This window comes from Gopherus evgoodei, chromosome 1, assembly GCF_007399415.2.
Source record: "Gopherus evgoodei ecotype Sinaloan lineage chromosome 1, rGopEvg1_v1.p, whole genome shotgun sequence".
NCBI lineage: Eukaryota > Metazoa > Chordata > Testudines > Testudinidae > Gopherus > Gopherus evgoodei.
The window spans coordinates 275,898,942-275,919,675 of record NC_044322.1 but is presented as its reverse complement, the minus strand read 5'-3'; the positions used below and the strand labels follow the sequence as shown (position 1 = coordinate 275,919,675).

The window sequence follows — 20,734 nt, the reverse complement described above, 5'->3', positions numbered from 1 at the left end:
TTCCCTGTCCCAGTTTTTCACACTTGCTCTCTGGTCACCCTGTTCTCGAGGCACCCTTTCAGATGAGAGGTAAAACCAAGGTCCTGAATACATGGGGTCATTACAAATTGCCTGGCATTTTTAACAAGGAAGCAGGGGCGGGGTGTCAACCCCAGTGTCTTGGGGAGATTCCAGACTGAGTGATTACCTGGGGCCAACCTGAAGTTCCCTTCATTATGGCATTCTCATTTCTGTCATTGACTGTTGTGTTGCTATGCGCCATTAGAACAGCTATTTTGCTTCTGCCCCAGAGATGGCTACACTTCAGTGGCTGGTGAAGGGACTCCTGTGTACAGCTTCAGGTGCTCTGGGATCCTTTGGGATGAAGCACATGCAGGGTTGCTGGGACAATTTGTATAGTGGGGGTGCTGAGAGCCATTGAACCAAACTGTAAACCCTGGATATGATGGAAACAACTTCAAGCCAGAGGGTGCAGCAGCACCCTAGCACTCTCAGTTCCAGCACCTATGACCACATGAGACATTATTGCCCATTAGCAAATGGTTAGCAGGGACCCACGACATCAAAACACATGGAAGCTTTATTGCTGTATGTTCAAGTTATTCCATCCAGCCCAGGTGTCTTGGGAAGAGGCAGGATGATCTCCCATTGCCCATATTGAATATCTCCCCACCCTACACTCTTGAGGCAGGCAAGTGGGCCTTATGTACTCCCCTCTCCAGCTTGGTCTGTTTCATTGTCCATTCTGTTCTGGTCCATCAGCCTTGTTGAGAATTCATTCTGGCCCAGAGATTGTTCTCGCTTCACACAGGAAGGTCCCTGGGGGCCACTGCAGGGCTCATTGAGCATTCCACAGGCCTCTCTGCTGCCCACAACCTTGAGCCTGTCTTTTCTTCCTCTGCTAACTGCTCCTCCCCTCCGTCCCCTACAAACACTCACATTCCCGCCGCAGTGCAGGCTGATTTCAAGGGACAGCTGCAAAATAAAACCATGTGTCCTCAGGCAGTTGGGAAAGGCTCTGGTTTGGGCATGGGGGTGATCACAGGAAGGCAGGGGAGATGCCTGTCAAAAGTGCAGAGAGGAAAATAATAGAGTGATCAGACAGCAAGTGTGAAAAATCAGGACGGGGGTGGGGGGTAATAGGAGCCTATATAAGAAAGACCCAAAAATTAGGACTGTCCCTATCAAATCAGGACATCTGGTCACCCTAGAAAGTAAAGGCCACCACAGCAAGTCCAAAATCATTTGTCCCTGACTGATCACCCTCCTAACTGTGCTCTGCACTGCACGGGAAGAAAGTACAGGGGGTGTGTTTTCAGGTGCAGAGAGTTCTCTCCCCTAACCCAAGATCAGAAGGTCCCATCCAAGCAGGACAACCAGACAGCAAGTGTAAAAAAATCAGGACAGGGGTAAGGAGTAATAGGCATCTATAAGACAAAGCCCCGAATATCAGGAGTAGTCCTATAAAATCGAGACACTTGGTCACCCTACAGCCCCACTTCCTCCCCCTGTGCATGCCTGCTTGTACCATTTGCTAACAGGCAACAGGGGATTTGCTGGGTACTGCCACTTGGACTGTGCCATTTGCAACTCCCACTCTCCTTACAGGGCAGTTCTGTGTTCCTATTGGCTACAGCCCCCACCCTCCATTCCCACACTGCCAGTGCATTTCGCAGGGAGTCACGGTGCGTGCGTTGCCCTCTCCTTCCCAGCCAAGGAAGGGCCTCTAGCCCCATGGTGCCAACTGGGAGCAGGCACTCTCGCACCCATTAGTTCCCCTGAGAAAGCTAGTTGGGGTAATTAAAGGTAATTAACTAAGCAGGTCAGTGGGCTAGGGGATCTAATGAGCCAAGAGGCACAGGAAGGAAGCTCCAGTGGGGAAAGGAACAGGGCTAGCTGAGTCCAGGGGCCTCAAGGAAGGGAGACCCCTGCTCCTAAGGAGAGGGCTGAAAGCACAGGGGATATTGCACTTGTAAGGTTGCATGGGTCTGTACAGCTGCTGGTGGAGGGAACTCAAACAAACGGCCTGGTGGATATGCTACCGGTAGAGTCAGAACTGGTTTCTGTGGTGCAAAAAGGCAGAAGCAGAGCATACCCTGTTACACCAAATCTCACAGTGGTATTGTGAGACTGGTAGAGACTTGGCCATATTTCCCAAAGTGAAAACAGGACACTGCCCGGGGCTGTCAGCCCCCCAACTTCACCAAATGATCCTCTGTGTCCCCCAGGGGGAGGAGTGCCCCACTTTTTTTGGCAAAACTGCACATTTGTCCCATTTGCTCTTGGCAACTGATTAGTTGCCAAGAGCAAATGGGAGAAATACCCAGTTTTGCCCAAAAGTCAGGATGTCCGGGACAGGGCTTAAAAAGGGACTGTCCTGGCCAAAACAAGACATACGGTCACTCTAGAGTCTAGTTACATTTGACATTTTTTAAAAGCCCAGGTCTTGGAATCCTGAGATGATGCAAGATCTCAGCTTCCATCTTTTTTAAAAAGGTAAGTTTCTAGCCCTCATGGTTATGGAAAAAAGCTTGAAAACATGAACCCCAAAGGCCCAGAAACTGGATGCCAGATAAAAAACCTCATCACAGGGTCTACTCACTGCAGGTGGTACTTCTTCCTGGCTACTCTGGTAATCCTGGCTGGGCATTGCACCCTCCTCTAGCCGTGTCTCTCCCTGGGCCTGCCCTCTACCTGGATTCCAGTGCAGAGTCCTCTAGTCAGCAGCCAAGGTCTGTATCCCATTCTTTGCTGCTTTTCCCTTGAGCCTTCTCCTATCTTCCTAGCTCCCCCAATCTGGATTCACCAGTCTTCCCACTATCTCCTTTCAGGGAGTATTAGCAGCCTGTCTTCCTGCAGCCCCCTTCTGCTCTCAGCTCCTGGCCTTTACACAGGCCCCTCATGTTCCTGCCCAGTTGAGCCTCATCTGATTAACCCCTGCTCCCTGGATACTTCTCCAGCCGCAGCCTGGGGAGTTAATTGCCTACCTGGCCACCTTAACCACTCCAAGCCTTGTGTGGGGTGGACACCCCATCACAAACTCCAAATGTCTTTGTTTTTTTAAATCTCCTAATTGGTTTGGGCCTGCCATGATTATTGAGAATGGCAAAACCCCTGTTGCACAAAGGAAGCAAATTTTGGGAGCCCACGGTGGGACTGTTCTGACATAGAGAGTCCAGCTCCCTGCAGGGGAAGAGACACTAAGGGAGCACTGTGGGAGCTACTCCAGTCTTTAGGTTGATGTAGCTGCCCTACTGGCTGCTTCACAATCTGCCAAGGACAATTTCCTCTCCCCTGTCCCTTTCCTCCTGAGGCAATGCCAAGTGCCCAGACTAGCTACTCTGGCTGGGGGCTGAGCAGAGGAATCCAGCCTGGGTGCGCTATTTGGTGAGCAGTTACACTGGTTCCATGCTTTTTTATGGCTTTGGCCCCCTGCTTCAATCCCTGTCGCCCTCTCCCTGTCTTTCTCAGAGTCTCAGCTCCTCTTTTATCCAGTGGGAACTTTACTTAAGATGGGTGAGGATGGAGGACTGGGGGAAGGAAGCAGGAAACACACAGGAGGAGCAGAGGCAGGTGGGAGCGACAGATGGCTGGGTGTGGACAGAGAGAGCATGTGGGAGGGGCATAGGCAGGCACAGATGGAGAAAGAGAAAAATGTTGAGGGGGAAAGAGATGGGACAGAATAAACTGAATAAAAAAGAAGGCAGAAGTAGAGAGAAACACAGCCACCTGGATGGGAGTTGCATTCCTCCCATTTAAAGTGGCTTCCATTCTCTCCCTGGAGTGGTTTGGCTGATGCCTGGAAAGGAGAGAAAATGTGTGTATGTGATTTTTTTATTTTTTATTTTTGTTAATAACAACCGTCTATTTATAGGCCCTAAATTATACACTGCGAATACTGCTTAGAGACAAGACGTTATTTGGCTGCCAGCAGGGAAGAGGTGGTAGGGGGAAGAGCAGGGAATAAAATCTTTTAGCTTCCAACAACCCCTTCCTCTCATTTACACCAAAGTGCACATTGTGCGTTATAAGGACAACTCATCTTAGACAGGAGGCGAGAGAAGGGAAGGATGCAGTCAGGGTCAAACTGCAGAGCAGAATCTCTGAATCTTTTTTCTGCTGAGCAGGGAATTCAGTGTGGGTGGTTCTGAGTGGTACACTGAATTTTCTAAAGCTATTCTATAGGTGGCAGAAGTAAGGAACATACAAACTGCCACACCAGAGCAGACAAATAGTTCATGTCGGCCAGTATCCCACCATCTGCTGCATAGACACAAATAAATGGTGCATCTGGTTGGTTTTTCCTGTCTCCAGCATGAGCCAATACTAAAAGTTTCACAGATAAGTTTCATCACTCCCCTGCACGCACAGACACACACCTACTGAAGACAATAGTTTTGCCATTGACTTCACTGTATCAGTGCTAAGCCCGTAAGGTGTGATACAATACTATGATGGAGTGGTGAAGATTTCTCTCCAACCCAGCTCTTGATCAATTTATCCCTGAAGTCTGAGGATCGATGGCCTTTGTCCTTTTTATCGTGGAGAGACTTACTGCAGATGTATTTCTTATTCATAAAGGTGTTAATCTTTTTCTGACTCGTACTCAGCTATTTCTCCTTTCATAAACAGAGTGTTAAGGGTTAATGTCTCTTATACCTGTAAAGGGTTACAAGCAGGAAACTGGACACCTGACCAGAAGACCAATTAGAAGACAAGACACTTTTAAATTCGGGTGGAGGGAAGTTTGGGTGTGAGTTCTTTGTTCTTTGTTCTTCTCTCAGAGGGTCTGAGAGAGACCAGACATTACTACAGGCTCTCTAAGTTTCTTTTCAAATAGAAGGTAAAAACCAGGTGGTTTAGGCTTTTTAATTGTTTTACTCTATTTGCAATTGTGGATCTGGCTGGTTAACTTTTATATGTGTAGTTGCTGGGAATATTTTGATTTGTATTGGTACTGGGGGGAAAGTCTCTCTCTGGTATCTGTAAGCTATAGGACCCTGTATATTTACATCTTGAAGTTACAGAGATAATTCTTTACTTTTTCTTTCTTTTATTAAAAAATATCTTTTTAGAGAACCTGATTGATTTTTTTCTTTTTTCCCTTGTTTTATCCCAGGGGATTAGGATAACTCACCAGGACAGGTGGGGGAGACGGGAGGAGGGAGAGATAGAATCTCTCTCTGTTTTCCTTGAATCTGTTTGCCTCTTTGTGAGAGGAAAGGGAGATGCTTCCCTGTATGGTGATTTAAGAGTTTAGATCAGTATCTCAGGATAGCCCAGGGAGGGAAGTTCTGAGCGGGGGAAGGTGGTGGAATGGTTTATTTCTCCTTGTTTTAAGAACCCAAGGGATCTGGGTTCTTGGGGTCCCCAGGGAAGGTTGGGGAGGTCAGAGTGCCCCAAAACACTATATTTTTGGATGGTGGCAGCCTATCAGATCTAAGCTGGTAATTAAGCTTAGGGAAATTCATGCTAGTATCTCATTCCTGGACTCTAAGGTTCAGATTTGAGAAAGAATGCTATGACATCTCCAGTCATGCCTCATAGCTGTGAAAGCCACCAGTTCAGCAGAAGATAACCTAGAATGGCACTAATTGGCCATCTCCGCAGAGATGCTAAATCACTGAATTGCCCAAGTCAAAGCCAAGGTACATGTGCAGAGTGTGCTGTGTGGGGGTAGCTTACATTGATGATACTTCTACTGTGTCTATTTTATGGGTAAATGGAAACTTCCGGCTCTTCAGCGGTCAGTTTGGCCTCTTTCACCCATTTGTCACCTGAGTGAAAAATCAACAGAAAAGTGGATTCACTCAGCCTGACCTTGCCTAGGCCTGAGAGAGTGTCCCTACCTGGACAACCTGCCACCCTACCACCTCAGGCTGTGGACTTTCCAGATCTCAAAAGATGAGCAAGCTCAGTCCTACTGAGTGCTTCGATGGGGAAACCACTAAAAAAACAGATGCTCCAGAAAGTCATGGTGAGTTACTAAAAAGTGTCCTTCCCCCTTGGTCAGAGTTAAACTAATGCCCCACCATAGTGTTAGAGGGACACAGAGGTGCTCATCTTCAGCACCTTGAACTGGCCATTCCTATTCCCTGCTGCTTAGAGAATGAGAAACCTAGACCCTGACACCCAGCCGGCAGTCGGAGAGCCTTGTGCTGGTAGCTGGCCTCAGATCAGCCTATCCCAGTGGAACTCTACTTTCAGTAACGGTCAAACAAAAACCCTGCATCCAAATAGCCCCAACCTTTGGGCGTTCAAAGTCTAGATTCAGATTGGACTTCTTCAGGCCAGACCAGTCTATAACAGCTACGGTCTGTAAAGTGCCCCACTCCTATGCATAATGTACCATGAACCCCTCTCAGCTTCCTGCACCACAGACTGGCAATGGCAGATATTTCCTGGGGATTTGTCTGTAGAAGACACACATCTGGGCTGAAGTTCTGCGGAACCACATCTACTCTTTCATCCCATTTTTCACAGCCTATCTGGGAGCTCATTCAGTTGAAATCACAACAGCTTTTCCTAGCCTACACAGGCAGGGCAGATCCTTATACTTATTATGGGGAGGAACAGAGGGGGAGTGTGCTTAAAATGCCAAAGCTTGAGCCCGTAAGATGAAAGCTCTGCTCAGCCTAGAGGAAGGAACAGTCAGACCGATGGATATACCTCATCTTGATGGGGGAAAAATGTAGGCGGGGGTAATCCTGCCAGATGTGAGACTGAATCTTATTGATCAAGTGAGAAAGGATGTTGGGTGTGAGTCCAGTGTTATGCCTACCCACAGCATTTCCTGCAGGTAACCATTGGCTCTAACCACTTTACTGCTAAGTTCTGTGCTGTTGATTTCTTTGCCAATTCTCTACATTTTCCAGAAGCGGCAGCAGAATCTCCAAGCCACATGATCAAGAGACTTAGAAAGACACCCGCCCCCCCCCCTTCTGACCCCATACTTCAAATCTCAAATTAGCACCTAAGTCCTACTACTTCTGCACACTACAGTATGCCAGGGAAATGCATTGCTTGTACATTCCCACAAACCCCCCAACCCCCTGCCCCGCAGTCACCTCTTGCCCTCTCTTCCATCTCCCATCTCTCCTAAGACAGCTGGAGCCTCCTTGAAATGAGAGACCGGGTAGAGGAGGCTCTTTGCAGAAGGTGAGCTGGTTTCTACGTGGGTGAGATTGTTGTTGTGAGGACTCAAGAGAAGGAGAAAATCTCCTGTTACTAAGCAGGGATCTGAGGGCCGTTGTTGGGGGAGAAGCAGAAGAATTCCATAAAAGGAAGAATTATTCTGCTTGCAGCCAAACCGCCTCGGCTCAGATCCTGTCAGATCTCTCAATACGAGCCTCTGCAGGTCTGGTCAGTATTTGGATGAGAGCTGCCAATGGTAAAACACAGGGCGCTGCGGGAAGTGGAGCAGCTGTGCCAAAGTACAGGGCACTCAACCCTCTGTATTGGTAATAAACACATTTCCCCAGCATGTTTCTTAGGGCTCTATTTCTCAGCCAAAAGTAGAAAGCCCTTTGTGATCAGGAAGGCTTCCACTGGTAACTCTGGCGTTCTAGCTTAATTCCAATGTGGGTAATTAGACTGTGCCTACTTCAACGCCTTCCTTTGTTTCCATTTGGCTACCGAGTTCTTCACTCCCTATCCTAAGTTGTTCTGTGCTGTTACGTGGCTGTCCACTCTGGAAGTGGTGGTACGTCTATACTGGGTGAGTGGTCTCTATGTTATAAAAATCGTAAGGCACTTTGGGATCCTTTTGGAGTGAAAGGAACTGTTGCAACTGTAAGTTATTAGCAGTAACCCTCTCTGGATTCTGAGCATGGAATAAGTACCTTAGAGGAGAGGGAGACATGAATATATTACATGACCTCTACCTTCCTCAACCAGTGGCTCAAACTCAGCAGTTTCTCTTTGAAGTCTGGTCCTGAGAACACTTCAGCCTCCCTGGCCACACTATAGCAGATCTTAAGGTGGCCATACTGCAGCAAAAAAACTTCAGGACCAGACTTCAAAGAGAAACTGCTGAGCTTCAGTTCATCTGCAGATTTGACACCATCAGCTAAGGATTAAACAAAGACTGTGAATGCCTTGCCAACTACAAAACCAGTTTCTCTTCCCTTGGTTTTCACACCTCAACTGCTAGAACAGGGCCTCATCCTCCCTGATTGAACTAACCTCGTTATCTCTAGCTTGCTTCTTGCTTGCATATATATACCTGCCCCTGGAAATTTCCACTACATGCATCTGACGAAGTGGGTATTCACCCACGAAAGCTCATGCTCCAAAATGTCTGTTAGTCTATAAGGTGCCACAGGATTCTTTGGTGCTTTTACAGATCCAGACTAACATGGCTACAGCTCTGATACTTTAGGAAGACAGTTAAATTGGCTAAATTCGAATTTGGCTAGGAAACCAAGAGTAACCCCTCTGCTCTTTCAGTAAATGCTCAGAAATCTTAAATGAGCACAAGTTTAAAGGACCCCCATGTTTTGGAAGAACCAAGGTACCTCCAACAGTACATGGTGCTAGGACATCGGGTCATTGCTGACTCAAAGGAAGCACCTCCCCTCCAGAGTCAACAGCTCTCCTGTCTACAACACTCTGAGTTTATCCTTGGGAGTCTCCCACCCAAACACAGTCCAGGCCCAAGAGTACTTCATTTTTGACTCTGACATCCAAAGTCAGTATAGCTGCAGATGTGACAAAGTAGCAAGATTGTTTCCTTGTACTCCCTCATCTATCAGTCTGTGTCCATCTGTTGTCCCTGGTCTTATACGCAGATTGGAAACTCCTTGGGGAAGGCTCTGTCTTTTTTTTTCTATGTTTGTATGGTCCCTAGCACAATGGGATCCTCTTCTATGACAGGTACTCCTAGGCACTACAGCAATACAAATAATAGTTAATAAAGAGTGAGTTTGAACTCCCCCCCCAGACCCTCTTCCCCAGGATGGAACAAACAATATATTTCACCAACAATGCACTTCACTTGGTGAAACTAGACCACTGTTTTCTCTATGTGCCATTTGGTTAAATTTGCAATAGGCAACTGTGCAGAAAAAACTAGGGATGTGGAAAGAATAGCAAACTAAGGTCCTGCTGCTTTTTAGCTGGAGAAGCGATAAAACAGGAGAGTGTGGAGTTTTTCTGCACTAAGAGGCCAGGAACCGAAGAGCAAATGAAAAATGTATTTAAAGATAGCGCAACTCCTCGATAAAGCCTCTCTGAAATTTGATGAAAATTTCCAAGTGTAACAGGAAGTGAAAGCTGGGACATATTAAAGAATAAATCCACAAGGCAGGCGAAACTTGGAGGAGGAAGAGCCACGGGCAACTGGTGTGTGGGTACTCCTCCAATCAGGGGTGCTGCTGAGAACGAGCTTTAACCCTTTGGAGACCATTGAAATAATTATACAGCCGTGTAATTAACCAGCCTGCGTAGGTTCAAGACATGTATGCTAGTCCATAAAGGTAGCACTCTGATCACTAGGGGGTGCTTAAGTGTAGTAGCAATTTAATGGAGGAGCCCCACATAGTCAACAACTTTATTAGCTGCAGCCCCTGTTTTTCTCCAGTGCAAGGATAAACTAGACCTGACCCTGTTTAGATTGTGAGCTCTCACCCTGCGGGGGTAGAACTGCAGCAATGGAACTTCCAACGATTTCTTCCCCCCTCCGCCCCCTTCCCTGCAAATGGGTCTGTAATTAAGTCTGAAATTGTACTGGAGTCTTTATCATCTCAGCAAACCCAGAATGTGTTGTTTGGAGACAGAAACTCTTTCAATCACAATTAATTAGGCGTGGGGCCTGTCCCAGTCCCCCTGCTGGTGCGGGGATGGTGTGAGGAAGGTGGGAGCACCAGCAGGAGGGGCAAGCTCAGTTCCACAGGTCGAGCCCAGCCCCATTTGTATGAAAATACCACAGTGGGGCTGTCCAGGGTATTGGTTCTTTTTCCAACTTCGTGGGTTTGTTATTTGTTCAGAAAAAAAATGCAGCCTTCAGAGACAGAAAGGACCAGCTGAGAGAAGCCAGGAGGAGCCCAGAGAGCTCACATTTATTTGTGTTACAAGGAATAACAAATAGAAAAGGCTGAAGCCTCTGGGTACATTCCCCTCCCAAAGGGGACAGGGGCCCAAATTTGTGTGTCTGATCCTCCCTGAGCTCGGTGAGACCCTGAAGGGGTTTGGCGAGGGATATGCAATCAGTCCACACTGGCTCCAGCCACACCGCCTGGGCACCAGCTCTTTGGCCTTAAAAGTTTTTGCTCTTCAATGCTGAGCAGTCTGCCTGTGAGGGACAACGAGCCCATTGGAAGAGAGGAGCGCAAAGGGCGAGGAGAAAGTCCAGAGGTCTTATCTGGAAAAACCCTGCCCGGGGAGCAAAAGCGTGCTGCACTATACACACAGAAGGAAGTGTGCAAGGCACCCCACCCAAGGAACTTACTGTGTTCCACAGCAGCACGGGACAGAGCCCAGCTAGGCACAGGAGCTGCCGTAGATAGAGTGGGGGAGGGAAGCAAAGGGCTGTCACAAAAGTAAGGGTAGTAACAGCCAAGCAAAAACATCACAGGCCAGTCGCAGAGAGTGCAATGAAGCAGGCAGCCAGGAGATGTGAAAACGTGGCTGTCCTGCAGTGACTCAAGAGCATGAGTTCCAGCCTCAGGGCAGGCTGTTAAGAACCAGGGCACAAACCCCAGATTATAGATCTCACGAGCACTTAGGTTTCACCAACAAATTATCAAGTGTGAATTCCTCAGGCACTGTAACAGCCTGAATGTGGAGTCAGAGACAGTCCCCTTGAGTAGGTAAGCCTGCCTTGGACCCGTGCACCATGAATCACAGCAATATTCAGGTTAATGGCAGTCCCAATGGACCTGTCTCCTACCCCCCAGGCAATTACACCAGCCCCCCTGTGGCATAGGCAAATAGTAGGGCATGTCTATACTATGAACGTAAGTCGACCTATGTTAGATAATTTTATAGCCCCCACAGAAATTACTGCGGTGGTTTATGTCCACACTGCCCTTCTTCTGTCAGCAGGGTGCATCCTCACCAGGAGCACTTCCACCAACTTAAGGCAGTGTGGAGAGCTGAAAGCCAGGGCTCTCGGCTCCGCACGCAGCTCCCTGCCGGTAATCCGGCTCCGTGCTCCCTGCCAGGAACAGGAAAGCCGACTGGACACTGGCACAGATCTCCCCACTAGGAGCCCAGCTGCCCCCCCACCCCCAGGCTCTCAGTTCTCCTCTCCCCACTGGGAGCACAGCTGGAAGCTCTGCGCCCAAGTCTGGTTGGCTGCCATTCTCCCAGTGAGGAGCGGGAAGCTGAGAGCCCCGAGGGGGCAGACAAGCTCCCAGCAGGGAGATCCACGCTGGTGTCCAGTCGGCTGCCCCATTTCCAGAGAAGCCATGAAATTGACAAGAATGACAGCCAATAGGTGTAAGTAAAGTAACACAATGACTTCAAGGACACTGACTCATCCTAACTACACCGACATAAGCCCTAAGCCTCCGAGGAAGTGGAGTTATTTTGTCAGTGTAGTAGGGCACTTACATCGGCACGAGCGGGAGTGTACACTGACTTTATTAGGCTGACATAATCTGCCTTACATCGACCCAATGCTGTAGTGTAGACCAAGCCTTAGTATCCCTGTTTTACACATGAGAAAACGGCCACGGAGAAGATGAAGCTCAAATTTTCAGAAATGGCCCTTGATTTTGGGTGCCACCTTGAGACACCTCCGGCTTTATTTGGAACTCAGATCTTGAAAAACTCAGGCCGTATCAGCTTAAATTGGCCTCCTGTTCCCAATGAGGCATTCCCTCCACACAAAGTACCTCACAGAAGACAAGCGTTGCACTGTCAACAAAAGAATGCTGGGGACCCAGCTGGAGTTGAGAGCAACAGCCATGGTAGGTCAGGAAAAATAATGCATTGTTGGCTGAGCTGTGGAGACACAGTGGCCCGAGATGGATTTATAGGACTCCATTAACTAATTTCTGTAGGGCCAGGCCCATTTGCTGGGAAAGCATTAAGACACTAGGACAACTAATCAGTATAATAACATAAGGTCTGGCATGTTTGGGCTGCTGCCAGTAACACAGGTACTGTGATAAGATGGGAAACCTCCAAGGAGTGAAAGAAGCTTTTTTTGATACCCACAAGTTTTAATGGGAACTAGGGAAACAGGCAGGCTGGCATTTCCTTTCTGCTTTGGTAGAGTTCATTGCTTCTCCACTCAGACAGTCCCTGAGCCAAGCAGGGCAGCTGCCTTCCCTCCCCTGCCAAACCTCATCTCTCTCAGTTCCATATTTCTCAGGGCCTCCTGGACTTGGCTCAAAAACGCCTCAGCAGAATCTGTCTCTGGGGAAGAAGCAGTCCCTGAAAAAGGGCAATTAAAGGCAGCATTCGTTTCCTCTGCTTAATTGGCAGCTGCATTCAAACAGAGACAAAGCTGTGCCACCATGTAGAACCCACAAGATACTTCACAGCACAGCTGAAAAGATGCTCTTTAAAACATATCCCTTTCTGGGCAGATATCAAGAGAGATCTTGATGCTGGTGAAAGGTGCCAGTGGGATGGCCCTAAAGCCTGATTCTCTCACCACAGCAAACAAATAATTCCTCTTGATTTCAAGGGGTGTGACCTGTGTCTGGCAGTGGGAGAATATAGGGCTCTGGGGAAGGAATTCCTTTGTTTATCCACAAAACAAGTATGGCACAGGTAGTGTCAGTACCTGTTTCTCCCACATTGCCCCACCAACATATCTGATCCATCTTCTGAAGGAATAACTTGGCCCATTCAGTCCAGAGCTTCTCATCAGAGACTGTCAAGAAGAATATAGTTCGTTCCAGTCACGGGAGCAGGGCTAACCACCAAGAAATAGTAACAGTTTTCAAGGCTGAAATGAAATAATTTTCTTCCCGCGTAAATTTCCACTCTCTGTAATGTGCAACGCTACTAGCCTGGGCTAGGGCCATGTCATATCTTCCAAGCAAATGAGCTTAAGGCCTGAGGAGTACTTGGGAGGTCCCAAAAGAAAATTCTAGGTTGCTCCAGTTTGGTTCACTCAGGGTGTTGCATGCTGGGAGTCATCAGCCCATCAAGGTACTGGGGAATTTTGTGCTGCTGGATGGTCCATCTTTCAGAAGGAGTTGTAAAAATGAGGTGTGTCCTTGTACCCTCACAGACACTGAAGATCTAATGAGTTCTTCTGCAAGTGTAAGGGTGCCAGCCTACCTCTGGGTTGGTTAGTTCCATCCTGCCTGTTTCAATTCCCCTGGCAGGCTAAGTGAATATGGTATGTTTTGTTTGCATGGGGAAGTGTGTAGGGAATCTATGTTGGGGGCTCACTGCATGCAGGGAGGAGCGCGTGCTGCCCATGGGCAGAGGTGAATATGTGGGGACCCATTTATGGGGAGAGGTGTGCAGGTTTGTGTGTGTGCTGCAACTGTGCTTTTGCACTGTCTCTAGTCTGATTGCATTGTCCCCAATACCTTCCTGCAGCTAGATCGTGCACGGGGGTAAGTCCAAGCTTTCCAGCCTTCCTCCTGCCTTCACCCCCACCCTGAACCAGAGGGAGCTGCCCACAGCTCAGCAGCTTCTGCTCCCCCACGCCCATCCCATCAATATGGAGCACAACAGCTGCAGTGAGGAATCCTCAGACCACTGCAGCCTTCCCCAAAACCTCCAGCTCCAGTTAGAGCTGAGAATGCAGAGGAAAAGTCAGGGCCTTCCACTCTGCCTGTCCACCACCAACTCCAGCTTGCCCCAGGAGGCCAAGCTCAATAGTCTCCCCTCCCTCCTGGAAGAGGCCTGTCCAACCTCCTGCCATACACCCAGTTCTGAAACTTCCCCAACCCCCACATCCTTTGTTGCTGCATCACCATTGGTTGTTCATCCCCCTTTGTCCCACCTCTTTCCTGCCACTACAGCTTTTCAAGTGCCCATCCCACTCTCCTGCCTACTGTGCTCTTCTCCCCCTCCTCTTCCATATGGCTTTTAGCTAAGGCTGTAGAGCAGTCTCATTAATCTCTCTCTCTAAGTGATCTCGGTGCCACCAGATGGGATAGAACACCACAGCCAGGAGGCGTGTGGGTTACACAACCACAATAGAAGTAATACCGTCAATTGATTCTGGTGTCACAGGCAAGGCTGCCGAGAGCAGGTTCGGCCCCTGATGAAAAAAAATTTTCAGGCCCCCCAGCAAAGGCAGATCAGCTAAACAGAGCTGATGAAGCCAGGCCCCGGGCCCTCTTCCAAACCGCCAGGCCCTGGTCATTTGTACCAGCTTCCCCTCCTTCTTGTTGGCCCTGGTCACAGGTCTGCTCCAGCAACCACTGACAGGCTTCAGATAGCATAGCTGCAATGTGGATGGTGACTGCCGTGGCTTTGTAGCCTTTTACCCTAATTAACACAGACGCTTTCCTGCCACTGACGTGCCCCCCACAAGGTCCCATAGCTTTGGGTTCAGAGAAGAGGAATTAGAGAGGCTTGTGCTAAAGCAAAGGAAAAGGACTCAGGACATGACTGCCTGAAGTATACTAAATACATTCACCATTTCTGCAGATGAATGACATGTTATCACTAAAGACCTTTCTGCCGCTCTCGCCACATCTCATGAAAAAAAAAAAATCTCCAGCCATTTTATCAATCAGCTTCAGTTTCCTTCTGTTCTCTGGGGCCTGAGGAAAAGGGATAAACAGAAACCCGCACAGGACTGGGGCTCAGAATCCCACCAAGCTGGAGTGGGGAAGGAGAGATAACAGCAGAGTGAGGTATAATGCATGGGGTGGGAAACATGGAGGTTTGCCAGTGCCCCTTGAAAAGGCAGTTTCCAGAAATTGATCTCTGAGGGATACACCCTCTGTAGCTGGGAAGGAAGGGGAATCTCAGTGCTTGTTGGGGCTTGTGGAAGGGGAGGTGGATCTTAAATGGATAATCCCTGACTCAGCACTTCAGTACACGGTGAGGAAAACCAGAGTCCTCACTACCATGGGACTGGGATTCAGCCCTGCCAGTGCTTGAGCTTTCCCTCTTGCGCAAACAAGCTCCTAGTGATGGAAATGCATCAGCCACTCTACAGAAAGCACATGTGCGGTTTGCCAGTGTTCAGACAGTTGTTCAGTGAAAAGCAAAGTGCCCCTTGGGGCGGAGACCTTTTCTTTAGCTGTTTAGTATTATAAATTAATTTTTTCCTCTGGGATCTTTTTAAACACTGGAAAAATAATAAATACAGAGACAGAGAAATGAGGAGCCCGTTCATGGCAAACAAGAGTAAGGCCTGGCACGGCGGGGGCACCCCATGCTGCCCTAAAGGACCAGCCAATCCCCTTGCAGAGCCTCAGAGTGCTGCTCCCATGCTCTGGCATTCAAAACTTCACAGACTGATAGTGAAGCACCAATGTCAGGCAGCATTGTACAGACACCACCTCTTTAGTGACAAAGCCACAGCTAAATCCCTACACGTTGTCAGTGATCAGGAGCATTTCCCCTGCCAAAGGCAATTAGATGCCTTGGGCATGTGAATTAGGGATTGGGCAACAACGGAAAATGCTGACGGGAAAAGTCCTTCCTCGGCTGGACCATGCTGTGCAACTTAGACCAACTCCAGGCAGGCTTCAATAGCTCCCCTCCTGCAAGCCCGCACCAGGCACTCTGCCTGGGGGAAGAAGCCATCCCCCGTGCTAGCCTGCCCCCGGGGGGAGGAGGCGGCAGCGCTGGGCAGAACGTTGCACGTACCTGCGGCCTGTGCCTCAGTCTGCCGGGAGAGGAGCAGCATTGCCCGCTGCTGCCATGCCGAAGCACAAGTTCTCCATCGACATGACCTGTGAAGGGTGCTCCAGCTTGGTCACACACGTTCTCAGCAAGCTGGGAGGTGTCCAGTTTGAGACTGACCTGCTCAACAAGAAGGTGTGCATCGACTCGGAGCACAGCGCCGACACCTTGCTGGCCACACTGAAGAAAAATGGGAACAGCATCTCCTACCTGGGGGAGAAATAACCCCCTAGCCGATGGGTCGGAGGGTCAGGCTTTCTCCACACCCAAAGGAGGAGCGCTAACATGTTGGCTTCAGTGAGAGGATGGCCTGTGTACAGATCTGTTGACACCCTCTGTCATTTGACCCCGGATACCCTGCTAGATGTTGGAAAGAAGGAGGCTGGGAGGAGGAAAGACCCTCAGAGTAAAGGACCATAATCTACTTGAACAATAGTTTGTAAAACTCCCCTCTTGAAATGGAGAGTTCAGGTGTGCTCTCCCTCTCTGGCCTTGCAGTAAACGAAGGAGACGCTTCTCTTTTCAAATTAAAAAAAAAAAAAACCTTTCCCCAGAGCCCCTGCATGTATCAAATCCTCTCTCAGAACTCCCCACGTTCCATGGCAGGGCACAGTATACACATGGCTCTGATGCACAGGAGGTGCCGAGTCCTGGGCTACTCATTTGCCTCAGTTGACACTAACTACACCACAATGTACACATTTCTGCTCGCTGTGCACTGCACAACAGCGGGGATCATCAGGCCCCTGGCGTCTCAGTCCACCTCTGCTACTCATTCATCGTGTAGCCTTGGCCAAGTCACTTAATATTAGTATACCTCAGTTTGCCTTTCTGTAAAGTGGAGCTGATAAAATGGGAAAACTTCACAGGGGTGCTGTGCAAGGCTTAATCCACTAATGTGTATGATGTTTCTGGAGATCCTTACCGGGAAGATACTATAGAAATATTATAAGCCCCAGGAAAGCATCAGGAACAGTCCTTCTTTGCTGGGCCTGGCATAATCAGAATCATAATCTGGGGCTTCCCTCATCCCAACCTGCATTTTCAACTTTCAAAGACTCTACTACTTGAACAAAAATTTTTAAAAAAAACCACACAAACCTCTTAAAAGCTTTATGGATCTAATAGAAGTTTCTTTTGGGCAGGGGAGGACATTGGGTTGGCTTAAAAAAATTAAAAACATGAATGTATGAGAGGCCGAAAACTGGGAAAACATGTTCAGCATGAATAGTACAAGCACAGTGCAAGTGCGTCCCGGAGGCATTGTGGGAAAACCAAACCATAGCCTGAGCCATCAAGCACTAACGCGCGCACTGGCCCTCCAATGCCGCCTCCAAATGCCTGAGCTGCTTTCCTCAAAAAAGCCTTTGTACTCAGGAGTGAGTGTGTTACTGTGAGGCAGTGAGTGTGAATGAGGGGCATCTGCAAGGGTGGTGGGTGGAAGGGTGTCTATACATTCATGTGTGGATGGATGTTTGGGTGAGCAGTCTAGTGCTTGCTGGTGTCTGGGCAATTATCCTGAATACTGGGGGCTGTGTCAGAGGATTTGGGTGGCAGCAGGGAGCAGTGTATGCAATGCCTGCTGTGACCATTCCAGGCCACTCTGTTTCCCGTTGCCTCAGACACACACAGCACTGAAGCACTCAAAGGTAGTTGCTATTTAAACAAGCCAGTTGTTAATAAATGGAGCATTTTAGCTCTAATTGGAGAAGAACCACTAGCCTGCAAATCTCCCAGAGCTCTTCAATTATAGAGCCCCAGAATGGCAGGGAACGGCTGAGTGGTTTTCTGAGTAACCACAGAGCTGCTCCAACCCATCACTATGAACATAGCTTTACCATCATTCTGGAGTGCCAAGACCCTAGATGACTGGGAAGGGCTGGCATCTTATACTCTTCCCTCTCTTTTGCTATGCAGGGACTCCCAGGGCCAGGCGAAGGCTTTGGGCCTGTCATCCCCTCTAGCTTTAGCTTAGGGAGAAGGGACCATGGTACATTTGCTGTTATCCATTTTGTCTCCATTCAGTTGCTAGCCACCTGCTGGTTTCTCCCTGCAGCATGACCACTTCAGAGAACTATGGAGCAATTCACCTCTTGGGCAAGATCCATCCTGGGCTCTGCTGTGTCCCAGTGTAAACTGCCTTCCTTTCAGAAACTGGAAGCACTCAAGTTGAAACTGCACTTTCGTTCTCAGCACAAGATGGTACTCGGTCAGTGCCGCAGGCCACAAGGAGGAGGACAATAAGAATACAAGATCTCCACAGGAGAGAAACATGAAAGTGTTTGGACAATGGGCTCATTTCAAAGAGCCATTCTCTTGCTCTGCGTTCCAGCCTCCCATTTCTTCCTACCATACTAGACACACAATGTGTCTACTGGCTCAGAAGATGTCTGACCAGTCCTGGCATTCCCTCACAGGGGAAAACAAATATGGCAAAAATTCCTTGGGGGAAAAGGGGAGAATGTGTGGCCATGAGCAAACCAAGTCATGTGAACACCAGGAGGGGACCATTTGGAACTGGGCTCCTGCTGGTGGGTGGATGGGGGAGGGAGCGAGGCAAAGCTGACTGGCACTGATTAACTAGGTAAACAGCTTTGCTGATGCCTGGCCTCTCATTCGTCTTAGCAGACAGCCTCCTGTCTAACAAGGAGGGACAGGGATGAAAAATGGTTTGGGTAAGATAAGAACTTACTTGAATTTTTTTTTTTTTTGGTAGTTTGAAAAAGTTAGGCTCACTCTTTTAAAATGATATTTCATTTCCCACAACAACTCACACTCGCTTACTGGCCAATTTTATAACATTTGCAGTTATTCTTTTAAAAACATTGACACAATCCATACTAGGCAATGAGCAACCTCACCCTCTTCTCTGGTGTCCTTCCTGAATACCTAAATACTTATATGGCCCCCATCACCAGAGTACCTGAGTGCTTCACAAACACTAATGAATTTAACCCCCATTGCATCCCTATGGAAGGGAATTACCAGGCCCATTTTGCAGATGGGGAACTGAGGCACAGGGAAGCTAAGTGACTTCCCACAGTCACACAGAAAGTCTGTGGCGTAGCCCAGAACTAGGATCTAGATCTCCCAAGTCCCAACATAGCACCTGATTCCCTGCTGTCCTGCACCTTGTGAAGACATTTACACCAATGAAAAGTACAGTACTGATACGAATAAATGTTCTAAAATTGTGTCAGGCCACAAAAATCATGAGATGTGTTTAAAAACCATGAGGTTTATTTTAAATAATACATTGGGGTTCTTGTGTTGGTTTTTAAGCCTTCTGAATGCCCTCTAGTCACATTTTCAAGTTTTTCTCAATAACCGCAAGAGCTAGAACCATATATGTGTAAGTGAAGGCTGATTGTCACATGATCACTTGACTGCAGGACCTGGGGCTTTAAGAATACCAAATATCACAAGAATTGGCTACAGTGGGGAGGTACAAACCGCTCACTTTCTGATATGGGAGCATTTTACACCTATATTGCCCTCAGCACATCTTAAATGACTAGAGAAAGGGCACAACAGGGAACCTGGCCCAAATCTATCCTTCTCTCTTTGCCTGATGCCATCTGGCCTTTCATCTTGCCACACCATGTCTAGTCTAGATTGTGAGCTCCTCCGATCAGGATCTGTGTCATTACTGTTGTTATAAAGCACTACACACCGCTACGGTGGTAGATACAAATGTTAAATACTCAGCATCATTTATCTGATTGCCTCTCAGCACGTCCTGGTTTGGGTAAGGAACGGAGGATCACTACTTCAATACTATCAGGAAAAAGACTGTTCTTGCTGGTATTTCCACTCCAACTGGAAGCAGAATGGACCAGAAATCCCCACAAGGCAAAGCCTTTCCCGGCGTACGAGTAATATTTCACCAGCAGTCAGGGTGAAGATGTGTTTGCAGAGTTGTGCAAGGGGGCTAGGGATAAGATGGCTAGAGATGCTGCAGCCAGCCAGCCAGCTCACTGTCAGGTACACAGCAGAGCCCTGTGTAGGGAAGAGGAGAGGGTGAGGTAGGGTCAGGATTGAGTAGGACTGACAGAGCTGTGCGGAATTACAGGCATGCTGCAGCTCAGAGCGCAGCTGTGAGGAAGGGAAGAAGAGTTTTTATAGAGGCTGCCTGTACACAATTAGATGCAGTAATTTGAAAAAGAAAAGTGCTCCTTGTTTCAGGGGATTCAGTATATACAGAAGGGTAGTGTGGACAAAGGGCCATATGGGTTCCCAGGTTGGAGCGTAGCATTTAGAAAGGTTATGGGGAAAATACTATAGTGATTAGGGCCATTTAAGTAGCTAGGGAGAAAACGTTATGAGTTCTATCTGTGTATAAAGTGGGTTGTGAGGCATGGTGCCAGTAGGGGACTTGATCTGGGGTCAGGGCCGGCTCCAGGCATCAGCATTCCAAGCTGGTGCTTGGGGTGGCATTCTGCAAGGGGCGACAGTCTCTGTAGTTTTACCCCCAAACAGCAAGCCGAATTGCCACCGCGGACAGTGGGGGCAATCCGTGTGCCCTTAGGGTGGCAGGTGCGTTTCCGTGGTGGCGGCAATTCGGCAGCAACTTCTATGTTTAGCTGTCCGTGGCAGCTTCAGCTAAACATAGAAGCTGCCGCCGAATTGCCGCCACCGCGGAAAAGCACCTGCCACCCTAAGGGCACATGGGTTGCCCCCACCATCCACGGCTGCAATTTGGTGTGCTGCTTGGGATGGCAAAAACTGTAGAACTGGCCCTGTCTGGGGCAATAGGACAGCTTGCACAAACGAAGAAGAGCCAGACTGGGTCAGATCAGTGATCCATCTAGCCCAGTATCCTGTCTCTGACAGTGGCCAGTACTAGAGCTTCAGGATGAGTCTACAGAATGGGGCAACTTTGGAGAGGTCCATACCATCTTACTCTTCTGGCTCTTGGCAGTCAGAGGTTTAGCGTCACCCCAAGCAAGGGTTTACA

The 20,734-nt window shown here is 48.5% G+C and overlaps 1 pseudogene; it reads left to right on the top strand.

Moving 5' to 3' along the window:
* Nucleotides 1-15,768: 15,768 nt before the first annotated feature.
* Nucleotides 15,769-16,299, top strand: LOC115647087 (annotated as a pseudogene).
* Nucleotides 16,300-20,734: the final 4,435 nt, after the last annotated feature.